The sequence below is a fragment of the Ochotona curzoniae genome, unplaced genomic scaffold, assembly GCF_017591425.1.
Source record: "Ochotona curzoniae isolate NIBS_2020 unplaced genomic scaffold, NIBS_Ocur_1.0 contig_1302, whole genome shotgun sequence".
In the NCBI taxonomy this organism is placed as follows: domain Eukaryota; kingdom Metazoa; phylum Chordata; class Mammalia; order Lagomorpha; family Ochotonidae; genus Ochotona; species Ochotona curzoniae.
The window spans coordinates 15,473,932-15,486,494 of NW_024465035.1; the positions used below are offsets into that span (position 1 = coordinate 15,473,932).

At 45.1% G+C, this 12,563-nt stretch overlaps 1 pseudogene; it reads right to left on the minus strand.

Moving 5' to 3' along the window:
- Window positions 1–1,666: 1,666 nt before the first annotated feature.
- On the minus strand, window positions 1,667–2,186 carry LOC121172097 (annotated as a pseudogene).
- Window positions 2,187–12,563: the final 10,377 nt, after the last annotated feature.

Below are 12,563 nucleotides of genomic sequence, written 5' to 3' on the forward strand. Positions count from 1 at the left end.
AGCTCCCTGTTTATGGCCTGAGAAAGCAGTAGAGGATGGACTAAAACCTTGGGATCCTGCACCTGTGTGGAGCTCCTGGTTTCAGATAGGCTCAGCTCCAGGAGCCGCCCAAAGTCACTCGGCCGGCACTCCTCAGGAGCACGCGGGGGCAAGGTGACTTCAGGCAGGCCATGCCAGAGCCAGGACCAGTGCACTGGTATCCGCGAGGATAGGTCTGATCAACTGATTCAGACAGCCACGGTCAATCTCCACCAAAAACCCAAGCCTGGGTTTGGCTATTTCAGGAGTGAACTAGCGGATTGAAAATCTTCCCCTCTGCCTCTCCCTCTCTCTATAAATATGCCTTTCCAATAAAATAAATCAATATTAAAAATAATCTAGACAATGAACAGACAGCTAATAGAATAGGAAAGAAAATATTAGCAAGCTACTTCTCTGACAAAGGACTTATTTCCAGAATATTGCAGCAACTCAAAAACTCTACGATGAAAAAGCAATCAATCCGTTCAAGAAATGGGCAATAGATCTCAGCATAAAGTTCTCAGTAAAAGAAACACAAAAGGTCAACCAGTGTGTGGGAAGATACGCAACATCACTAGCCATCAGCGGGATGTACATGAAAGCCACAATGAGGTATCACCTCACCCCTATTGGAGTGGCTAGTCCCTAAAGGGAGAGAGCTACAAATCCTGGCCAACGATTCTACCTCATACACTGTCGGTAGAAATGTAAATCAATGCAGACACTGTGGAGAACAGTACGGAGATTTCTGTTGGAATGAAACATAGACTTGCCATATGAGCCAGCAGCCCCACTCCTGGGTGTATGTCCAAAGAACCTGAATGTGTTGTACCAAAGAGATACCTGCCCACCATGTGTATAACAGCGCTGTTCACAGCACTTAACTAGGGATCAGCCAAGGTGACCATCATCACATGAATGGACAAAGCAAATGTGACACATGCACTCACACAAACATTGTATACACATACTAAAATAGTATTTGGCTACAAAAAGAATGAAATTCTATCATTTGTTTTGAAGTGATTGCAACTGGTGAACATATCACTGAATGAAATATGCTGGACACAGAAACACATGCTTTCCCTTGCATGTGGGAGTTACATGTTCTTTACAAATCAAAAACAAAAAACAAAAAAGGCAGAAAAAAAAACCCATGTTTTCCTGCAGAAATGGTGTTTGGTCAAACTCTGCTTTAACTCCTTGTCAAAACAAATTGTTAAGAATTACATACTGCTGTGGTTTTAATGATCCGGGACTAATTACTTTACATTGCAAACACATTAGAGCTTAATATTTAATATTTAACATTACTACTTTAGGAAATGTTTTTCCTGAATCAAGAATGCTAATTGCATAAAAATATATACGTATAAAAAGCCATTCTGCATTTTCACAGGAAAGAGCAATCCAAGTGTAATTTCCAGAATAGTGGAGTATTTTATTATAATTGACGTTCTGGTCATCTCATTGGTTAGCTCTAACTTGCATATTTAACTTAAGGAAACATCGTTACAATTTACATGCAAGGTGCCATTACTGTTTCATTGGATTCCTCTGGTGAAGCAGCAGCAATGTGTGTTAGCTTAATCTGTTTAGATGTCTCACCTGTTGTGAAGGCTAATTCTCTTATCCACCCTCGTGGTTATGCTGAGTACATGTGCCAACAATCTGTATGATCAGCCCTATCATCAGTAGCAAGAACTCTCCGAATTGGTGACATCTTTTGCGTTCATTTCAAAGTAAGGATAGTTGCGATCGTCCCTGCTAAGGTCTGGACCTCTTCTGTAGACACCTGTCCTTCACTTATGTCAGTTTTGTTGCCCAAAATCATAAAGAGAAAGCTTTCAGGTTCTTTCACATCTGCATAATACATGAATTCTTTCTTCCAGTTACTCAGGGTCTGGAAGCTTTGTGAATCATGGACCCTGAATGTGAGCAAGCAACAGTGAGAACCCCTGTAAAATGGCATCCTCAGGTTTCGGAATCACCCTCGACTGGCTGTTTCCCAAATCTGCGTGGTAAAAAAAAATGTCCATCTACTTTCAAATCTTTGCTTCAAATTTTCATATTATTGTATGGAGGAGTTGAGTATCAACCTTATTAGTTACATATCTGTTCTTCCCAATACCACCATCTCCAAAAAAAAGTGATTTCCCTATCATTATTATGTGAATGAACTTTGATGTCAGAACCCTTAATTGTCCAGTACAAGCATCATCTGGCATGACTAGGAAAAATCACTCCACCAATAGGAACAAACATTGCATCGCAGTGGAAGTTGCAGGCGGGAGGCAGCCGAGGTGGCACTCCCATGCTCGGCTCCAGCAGCTCCAGTCCACAGCAGATGGAAGAGCATCTCCGTGACTATTTTTAATTTACCGTATATAAGTGCAACAGACATCATTCGATTATTTCCTAAAGCCCTTGCTGTAAGGCCTATGGCCTTTTTATTTGTTGATTTTTTTTTAATTTAACAGACTATTAAGCCTTTGATTCTAACATAAATAAAAGTGTTATTTCCAAAATAATATGTAAAATATTGATTTTTTTTTTTTTTGTAAGAAAGAGAACAAGGAAAGCAAGGAAGCTAAGCCAGGGTGCTGTGTTATGGCTCCCCAGAGAAGCAGAATCGACAGACACCAAGAGCATGTAGATGGAGAGATAAAGATATGTAAAGAGATTACGCAGCGCTGGCTCACACCGTTATGGAACAGGTCTTGTGATCTATCTTTTGCAATCTCAAGGTCTGAAAGATCTGAGTATTTAGTTTCACTCAAGTCCAAAGGCCTGAGGACCAGGAGAAGCGAGGCTGGAGTCTGTCCCCGTCCCCAAGCAGAAGAAGACCAATGTTGACTCCAAAAGGTAGCCAGGAAGCAAAAGGGGCAAATTCCTGTTTCCTCCCTCTTTGTTCTATTCAGATCCTCAACAAACTGGGTGATGCTTGACTACTTTGGGGAGAGCTGTCTGCTTGCAGATCTGAGAATCAAAGGGTAGCCTCATCTAGACACAGTCCCAAGAACTGGCACCTCCTGTCCTGGGCAAGTTGATTCTTACAATTAAATGGCACAGCTATCATTGTCTGATTCCATGAGGGACTGTGACACATCAGCTCTTTCGTGGAATTCTCCAAACCAGAGGCCAGGGCTTTCCGCCATCAACTCTCAATACCTCTTAGTCACTGTGTGAGCACCACAATGGACCACAATGGACAAGGGTACAAATCCCCAAGCACTACTGATTCTGGGAGCCTAATGGCTGAAGTTGGCTGGGGAGACCCACCTGAGCTCTGCCATACATCTACGGTGGTTAGTATGTTCTTCCTAATTTCTAATGAATACAGTCCAGCTAGGACATGCCAGCTGGACTCCAGCCCTGAATATGAGAGACTGCAGACTGGGATGGTGGTAACTCAGTGTCTCCAACCAACTGGCCAAACAACAGCACAAAGTCACAAATGTTAGCAACATTCACTCCCTAGTCACTTGTCTTGGCTATATCTGAATCATGTCCAGCTCTTGATATGTGAAAACAATACACCTCTAGCTGTTTTTCGCCGTTTCCAGAATCTAGCTTCACCTTTCTATTGTCTGAGTTCTACTTTGGGAGACAGATGTCCCTCCTGTCTGGCACAGGGAAGACAGCCTGCTGGAACATTCTGGAACCGACTGCTTTCTCCTGGTGTTTGGAATGTGGACGGAGTGACAGCTGGAGGTGTAGAAGGCTTGAAGGTAATTCCCTTATTGGTAGCAGCATCTGGCTGCCTCCACTCTCCTTGGGTGAGGACTCTGCTGGGGTGCCCAGTGCCTGGCCCTCTGTACCCCTTCAAACTGAACCTTTTGCATGCCTGGTTATGTAAATGATGGAAACTACCCATCATTTCCATCATTTACAACCAACAGCTCTGACCAACAAATCTATAGTATAAACAACATCTTAAAAATTTCAATCCACATAGTGGATTGTAGTGGCAGACAGTACATCCTACTATTTTTTTTTCTTTTAAGAATTGTTTATTTCTTTGAAAGCCAGAGTTACACAGAAAGAGGAAAAGAGAGAGAAATTGATCTTCTGTTTGCTGGTTTACGCCCCAAATGGCTGCAAGAACCAGGGCTGGGGCAAGCTGAAACCAGGAGTTTGAAACGTCTTCCGAATCTCCCACATGAGTGCAGGAGCTCAAACATCTGAAATACCTTCTGCTGCTTTTCCAGGCGCATTAGCAGGGCACTGGATTGGAAACAGAGTGGCCAGATCTTGAAACCATGCTCAAATGGGATTCTGATGGCTTTATCTGCTATGCCATAGCACCAGTCCCAATCCTATGATTTTTCACTCCTTGCCAGTGGTCAACAACCACTGCCCTGTCTGGGACTGTGACTCCTCCACGATGGTAAATTCATGACTATCAGAGACCACACGATAACAAGCAATGAGTGAACATCATAATATGGACAGAAAGAAAGTAGAAAATTAACAAGCGATTTTTTTTTTCTATCTCTATTCCTAGATTTTAAACACAAGTACCTAAATAGATCGCGTTACTGCACAATCTGTTTTTCAAAATTGGTGAAAATATTCAGTGTTGCTTTTTTTTTTTGCTTTTCAGCCCTTAATCTTTTTTCTTTTTTTTTTTAATTTAATTTAATTTATTTAAAAAGCAGAGAGACCAATAGCAAGGGAGAGACACAAAGATATCTTCTATTTGCTAGTTCACTCTTCAAATGGCCATAATGGGGGCCTGTGCCGTGTGTGGTTCAATAGGCAAATCCTCCACCTTTGAGCACCGACATCCCACATGAGCATCGGGTCATATCCTGGCTATTCCTCTTCCCATCCAGCTCCCTAATTGTGGCTCGAAAACACAGGAGAGGATGGCCCAACTCCTCGGAACCCTGCACCCACGTGGGAAACCTGGAAAAGGCTCCTGCCTCCTGTTAATTGCCTTAGCTCTGGCCATTGCGGCCATTTGGAGAGTGAAATAGCAGATGGAAGATCTTCTCTATCTCTCCTTCTCCACAAACCTGCTTTCCAATAAAAATAATTTAAAAAAATATATATGGTCAAGGCTGGACCAGGCTGAAGCCAGGAGCAGTGGGCCAAGTAGCTGTGCCCCTGCCAGTCATGTGAAAGGCTGGAGTTCTAGGCTCCTGGCTTCAGCCTGGACAAGCTCTGAGAATCGTGGCCAGGCGGGGAAGTGAACCAGCAGATAGAAATTTTTCTTTCCCTTTGCCCCCTCCTCTCCATTCCCTGTGAGATCTACTACCTTTGTGAATAAATATCTCTCTACTTTAAGAAAAAAAATTACCATGGGGGCATCGTGGAGTGCAGGTTAAGCCACTGTCAGCTGCAGTGGTTTTCCATAGGAGCACAGATACATGTTCCAGCTACTGCACTTTCCAGCCAGCACCCTGCTAACGGCCTGAGGATGCAGTGGGAAATAGCCCAAAATCTTGGGCCCCTGCCATCCGTGTGGGAGACCCAGAAGAAGCTGCTGGCTCCTGGCTTTGGCCCGGCCCAGCAGTGTGCACTGTAGCTATTAAGGAGTGAACCAACAGATGGAAGTTCTCTCTCTGCCTTTGTCTATGTCCTTGTCATTCTATTTTTCAAATAAGTTTTCATGAAAAGAAATCAATACCCAAAGAAACGGAAAACCCAAATGAAATGATCAAAAGAAAAGATACTATGGGAAAAGAGTGAGTTGTAAGCTCCAAGCAAGAGAGTTTTTTTTTTTTTTTTTTAAATCATAAAAGATGAATCCCTTATTATCACAGGACATCTTGAGTCGGAGATTCAGTTTCCTGGTTGTTCTATAACATTGAACTGACAGCGTCCTTGGAGACGTAGTTGCCTGGTAACTCAGACAGAAGTCTGTCTTTTGACTCCCCTGGAATCCTACCTAACTATTTCGAGGTTTTTCTGTTGAGCTCATTTTCTTCCTTCCCATCCCCAAACTGAAGAATTTTTTTGGAGAAAAATTCTGGTTAGAAGAGAGACCCTTTTTCCTCCAGAAGATATTTTTGGAAGTCCAGCTGGCTTTACGCAGTTGAATCGCTCTATGTTCAGGGTTGTTGCATGAACACAGAAGAAGAAAACCCAGAAGCACGCTGATGGAGAGGTCATTTCAGAGGCAGGCTTTCTGAGGCTGAAAGATCTGCACTGTCTAAGGAGAGAAACGGGTTCACTACCTCACATTGAGATCCAAGTACCACTGCTGGCGTCATGGTGCTGCAGGTGCCCGCGACACTGGCACCCCTGGTGAGGAGTGATGGAGGGAGGCCCCACGATGAAAGCCTTGGGTCCACCCAATGCTGCCATGTTTCTCTCACTCTACACTTAGACCGCCCCCCACCCTCCAGAAAACCCATTAGATACTGCAGGGCCATAGCCTGCATTGCCAGCATCCCATATAGACACCAGTTCAAATCCCAGCTGCTCTCCTTCTAATCCAGCTCCGTGCTAGTGCATCTGGAAACATCAGCGGAAGATAGCCTAAGTGCTTGGGCTCCTGTCACACACATGGGAGACCCACAGAAAGCTCCTGACTCCTGGGTTCAGGCTGGCCCAGCCTCTGCCATTGTGGCCACTGGGGGAGCAAATGAAAAATCTCTCCCTTTCCTTCTTACTGTAACTGTGCCACTTAAATAAATATATTGATCTTTAAAGAAAAAAAAAACTAGATACTGCATCACTTATGATTATGATACAACTCATAAGGAAACTTACTGAAGGATTTGGGGTGCTCAAAACGCTCACCAGAGGCAGGTTCTTGGCACTTGGTGAAAAAATGGTTTACGATGGCTGTATTCCATATCAAAATTTCTGGACTTGAGTCCCAGATCCGCTCCTGACTTGAATTTCCTGCTAATACGCATGTCGGAATGGGTCACGTAGCTGTCTTCCTGCCATGCGTGTGGGAGAGATGTCTTTTCTAGACTTTGGCACAGCCCCCATGACTGTTACAGGCACTGAAACAGCAGGTAGAGCTTTCTCTCCTCCTCTCTCTGCTTTCAAATAAATTTAAAAATAAACTTAAAAAAATGCAACAGGGAGCTAACCACATAATTTGAAATTAGGCAGATGCCACAGTTTTGGGAGCTAAGACGGAAGTCCCACGTGCTGAGACAATTGACTGCGAGTGACCTGATCTGACTTGGAATGACTCATTTGAATTTCATGATCCCAGCAGGGTGTGTCAAGCTGGCTGAGTGAAGGTCACAGGTCTGGGCCTGCTGTCCCCAGGCAGTAAGAGGAAGGTTCTTCTAGTAAGGGCGTCTCTAAGAACCCTTTCAGGTTCCCTGGCAAAGAGGCAGGGTTCTAGATTCACAGCCACACCAAGAGTGCCCACGGTGCCGAGAGAACTCATCAGGAGACCCTTGCGGCGCTCTTGCGGAGGGAGAATGAGGATCAGGGGGCCAAACAGGATCCAGAACCCATCACTGTGTGGTGAACCGTAACCCGGGGAGACACGCTGCTATTACAGACATGCTGAGTTTGTGCTCTCAGAAGAAACCTGTAAGAAAGTGGAGCGAGCAGCCCAAAGCAGGGGGGCACGCTAAGAGGGGATTTCCTGTCAAGTCCGATTTCAGCCTAACTGATGGAGAGTTCTGGAGTGTGAATGACACCGCGTGACCAGTCAGTCACTGGCCAAATGGAAATGTAACTTCTGCAAGACAGGTGCCCACTATTGACCAAAGGCAATTCTCCCAAGAAGAACTTAAGCTTGAACTATTAACAGGCAACACCATGGCTGGAGAAGGGAGCAAGAGCTGGGGGTGCAGGCACTGGGAAAGCAGGCCAGCGCAGCATGCCAACACTGTCTACTATTTCTTAAGTCTAGCACTTTCCATCAATAGCATCCTGGGACCACTGCTTACTCTGAAACACAGCAAATAAAAGGGGCTAATTCTCTCTTGTGTGTTTGTCTCCTTGGGAAAAATAACTGACAGAAGGGATAATAATAGTGTATAGCAATATAAAATATTTTTAAAAGAACAGATATTGACACGGTATTCTCATAGAAGTGAGGCTGAGGAAGAATGACACTGCACTTGAGGACATGCAACAGAAAAAAAAAAAAAAAAATATATATATATATATATATATATATATAAATTGAAGGAACTTATAGATCCAACAAGTAATTAGGAAAGAATTAGTGTTATAGGCATAGGGAACTAAGCAAACAGGAAAAAAAAAAAAAAACTTACTGACTCCAGGAAAAACCAAAAGTTGTATAAGAAACAGAATGCAACTGTGCTTAGCAACATATTTTTAAAAAAGATTTCTTTTTTGCTTTCTGGGGACTGAGACACAGAGAAGATGGCCAGGGACATACGACATACGATTTCATTGTCTCTGCATGTCTTTAAATTCTCCCACCCTCCAAACTCCTCCAGCAAATGTTTTGACTGCCCAAGAAACAACAAACAAACAAATTTATTTATTTGACAGCGTAACACAAAGAGAAAAGGAGACACGGAGAAGAGAGAGAGAGAGGTTTTCCATTTTTTGGTTCAGTCCCTAAATGGTTACAACAGCCAGGTCTGGTTTAAGCTGAAGCCAGGAGCCTGGAACTCCACCCAAGCCTCCCACACGGGTGGCAGGGGCCCAAGCAGCTGGGTTACCTCTGCTGCCTTCTCAGTCAAGTTAACAGGGAACTTACTGGGCAGTAGAGCAGCCAGGACTCCAACCAGCTCTCCACCGATCCTCCTGCTAACAGAGGTGAGAGCGGCTTCCTCAGTTGATCACCTTAGAGTCATGTTCACTTGCACCGCTCACACTTCCGGATCTCCTAACCCAGAAGTCAGAATAATCCTTTGCCCGGGTGATAAACAATAACTGACAGTATCCCTGAACAAACTTCCCCCACTAGACTCTCCATCAGTTATGATAACTAAAATATTTCAAGAGCTAGAAATGGCAATTTTCCTGATGTCATCATTCTATGCTCAATACTCACACATACATCAAATTATCACACTGCACCCCACACATTTGTAAAACTATTGCGAGACAATGAAAAACGTGTTTAAAACATGTCCAGGTTGGAAACATTATCAAAAACAAAATAAAGTTAAAAAAATATTCAGACATTGCCATAATATTCCCTGGAGAGCAAATTCACCCCAAATTGAGAGCCACTGTTCTAATCTCCTTATAACTGTATTCAATTTTCTGTTACTATAACAACTGATACGGCTGTATTTTTTCTATTAGAAGCTGATGGATTGAGAAAAACTGCTTCTTTTATTTTTTTTAAACATTTATTTATTTTTATTACAAAGTCAGATATACAGAGAGGAGGAGAGACAGAGAGGAAGTTCTTCCGTCCAATGATTCACTCCCCAAGTGACCACAACAGCCAGTGCTGCGCCAATCCGAAGCCAGGAGCCGGGAACTTCTTCCAGTTCTCCCAGTTGAGGACAGCTCAAAGCCTTGGGACCCTGCACCCGCATGGGAGATCCGGAGGAGGCTCCAAGCTCCTGGCTTCAAAATGGCTCAGCTCTGGCTGTTGTGGCCACTTGGGGAGTTAATCAACAGACTAAAGATCTTCCTCTCTGTCTTTCCTCCTCTGTATATCTGACTTTCCAATAAAAATAAAATAAAATAAATCTTTTTCAAATGTATGCATATACCACTACTAAAAATAAAATACTTACAGGGCCCTGTGCAGTAGCCTAATGGCTAAAGCCCTCACCTTGCACACACCAGAATCCCATAAGGGCACTGGTTTATATCGCAGTGGCCCCACTTCCCTTCCAGCTCCCTGCTTGTGGCCTAGGAGAGCAGTCGAGGATGGGCCAAAGCCCTGGGACCCTGCACCTGCGTGGAATACACAAAAGAAGCTCCTGGCTCCTGGCTTCGGATTGGCTCAGCTCCAGTGTTGCAGCCACTTGGGGAGTGAATCAATGGATGGAAGATCTTCCTCTCTGTCTCTCCTCCTCTCTGTAGATCTAACTTTCTAATAAAAATAAGTAAATCTTTAAAAATAAGTACTAGAGGGCCCAGCGCGATGGCGCAGTGGTTAAGGTCCTCGCCTTGCACGCCCGGGATCCCATATGGGAGCCGGTTCTAATCCCGGCAGCCCCACTTCCCTTCCAGCTCCCTGCCTGTGGCCCGGGAAAGCAGTGGAGGACGGCCCAAAGCTTTGGACCCTGCTCCTGCGTGGGAGACCCAGAAGAGGCTCCTGGCTTCTGATTGGCTCAGTTCCAGCCGTTACGGCCACCTGTGGACTGAATCATCGGATGGAAGATCTTTCTCTCTGTCTCTCCTCTCTGTATATCCGCCTTTCCAATAAAAATAAAATCTTAAAAAAAAAAAATAAGTGCTAGAAAAGGAGAGCATGGGTGGTTCAGGGAGAGGCTTCACACCCTGCTGCTCTTAGGTGATTAAAGCAATACTTATTGGACTTTTGTTTTTAATCTCATCTAAATCATTTCCTTTTCTGTTTCGCCCGGGGCAAGTGTGGCTGTCATCGCGCCTGCGTCTCCGTTGATCTCTTCCCCAAGGTTGCCTGTTCTTGAATGTTCCTTGGTGGAGAACTGGCTTACCTTTTTGCCATGAGGTAACAGAGCAATCAGGTACAAATGGTGCCCGAGTTCAGCGGCGTAGGGTGTCCAGTGTGAAAGCAAGGCCAGGGCGAGAGCAGCGGGGAGCAAGGCCAGGGCGAGAGCAGCGGAAAGCAAGGCAGCAAAGTTTAATGCAGAGTTGGGTAGCTCAGTAAAGGACTGAGCCCAGTGGGCGTTCCCACTGGGGCTTACCAGGGAGGGCGGTCCAGTCCTTCCCGTTATTTCTCTGTCCTCTTCTATCTCTTCTCGCAGACCAGGGGTTTCTTGGCTGTGCAATAGGTAAGACGCAGTGTTTGCAGACTGAGTCGCCCACTTGGACCAGGCAGACCGGATTCTCCTGGGATGCTTTCCTTGGGGATGGGAGGAGGCTGATCACTGCTAAAGTCACTCGGTGCGACAGGAGTTTCTAGTGTGACATCGTGGGCTGCTTCCCCGGTGTGCTTTCCAGGCTGCTCCATTCCTTCTCTTTCTGCACAAGCACTGCTTCCCTTCGGCTGTTCTCGTACGCATGTTCAAACTTTCTACCTAACAAAAACATCCAGATCACATTAGCTATGTGCAAGGGTGGTCTCCTTCTGGGAACAGTGATGGGGTGTTCAGAGCTTCGCGACCTTGTTTTACCAGCATGCTTGCTCCGTCTCCACTCTGCCCAGCTCCTGACCACAGAGATCACCATGAACGCTAAGTTATCTTTGCCTCCCCCACCACAGCAGCTGAAATGAAGGCTTCAGCACCAACTTTTTTCTTTTGTTTCTGTATTTTATTATTATTATTTTTTAATTTCTTTAATTTTGACAATCTTTACATGGTTAATTAGGGTACAAAGGGTCAAGGGCTACAAGAAAGTGGATAAAACTATAATTTCCACATTCTCTTTTTTTCCCTTCCTGTATCTGGGGTAAAGGGGGTGATAAAGGGAGAAGCCTCACCCAGCCTCCCACCCATCCCAGGCCCCCGATGTGGGGCATGCTCTGAGGGTCTTGCTCAAGTGGTTTCGATAGTTCAACAGTTATGAATGGCCGCCAATCTCGCCACTCCAAGCACGATGAAATTTCTGCAGAATCCACTGATTGACATAGTCCCTCTCCATTTGCCCAAGCCAACATATGTCTGGGACAGTTGATTGATTTGTTCTGTCCTCTGTTGTGGTGCCAGGCATCCTGTGCAGGTTCCGATAGACTGCCATATCCTGCATGAGCACCTGATTGTGCTGTCCACTGCTCTGTCAGCCTCTGAGGAGGCTCGGCTCTGGCATTTGCACTCCACGGCAGACCATGGAACCTGCACTTCTCTTCATGGTTGGGGTTCTGAGTCCGGCAGTTCAATTGAGGAGATCTCCAAAGAAACTTTGTCTGAGGTGATCCCAGACCAGATTCTTGTGTGTGCTTGCCAGTACAGGGCCCAGCACAGTCCGTCCTCCCAATCAGCTGGTGGTTGCAATAGCTGGGTTGGTTTCCTTCAGGACTGTTCAGGAAACTTTTTCCTATGTAAATCCACTCACTCTCTCCTTGTTTGTGCTATTATTGACATATAAGTACACCTTCATGTTTATGCTATTCTTCTCTCTTTAAAATCTGCCTTTCAAATAAAAATAAATGCACTTTTTTAAAAAAGGAGGGAGGGGTGTGCTCATGATGAAAAACACATGAAACTTCTCCCAGCATGCACAGAACTCTGGCTCCCAATCCAGTTACGGTAGCATAGAAACAACTTGATTACAAGGACTAGCGAATGACATCAAAGCCCTTCACACACAGGACATGCCTGGTTCGTCTCAGGTCCTCTGTGGCACCTCTCCAGAGAGCAATAAGTCCCCTGTCCCCCTCCTCCCCTCGGAAGGTCACTCTGACTTACCTCCCTGCTGCCCTGATGGGACTGCCACGATGGGACTGACAGATTCCTTCTCCATACCGCGAAGGAAGGAGTGTCACGCCAAGAGACCTAGAAGATTCTGAACAAATGGGGCTTGTTGAA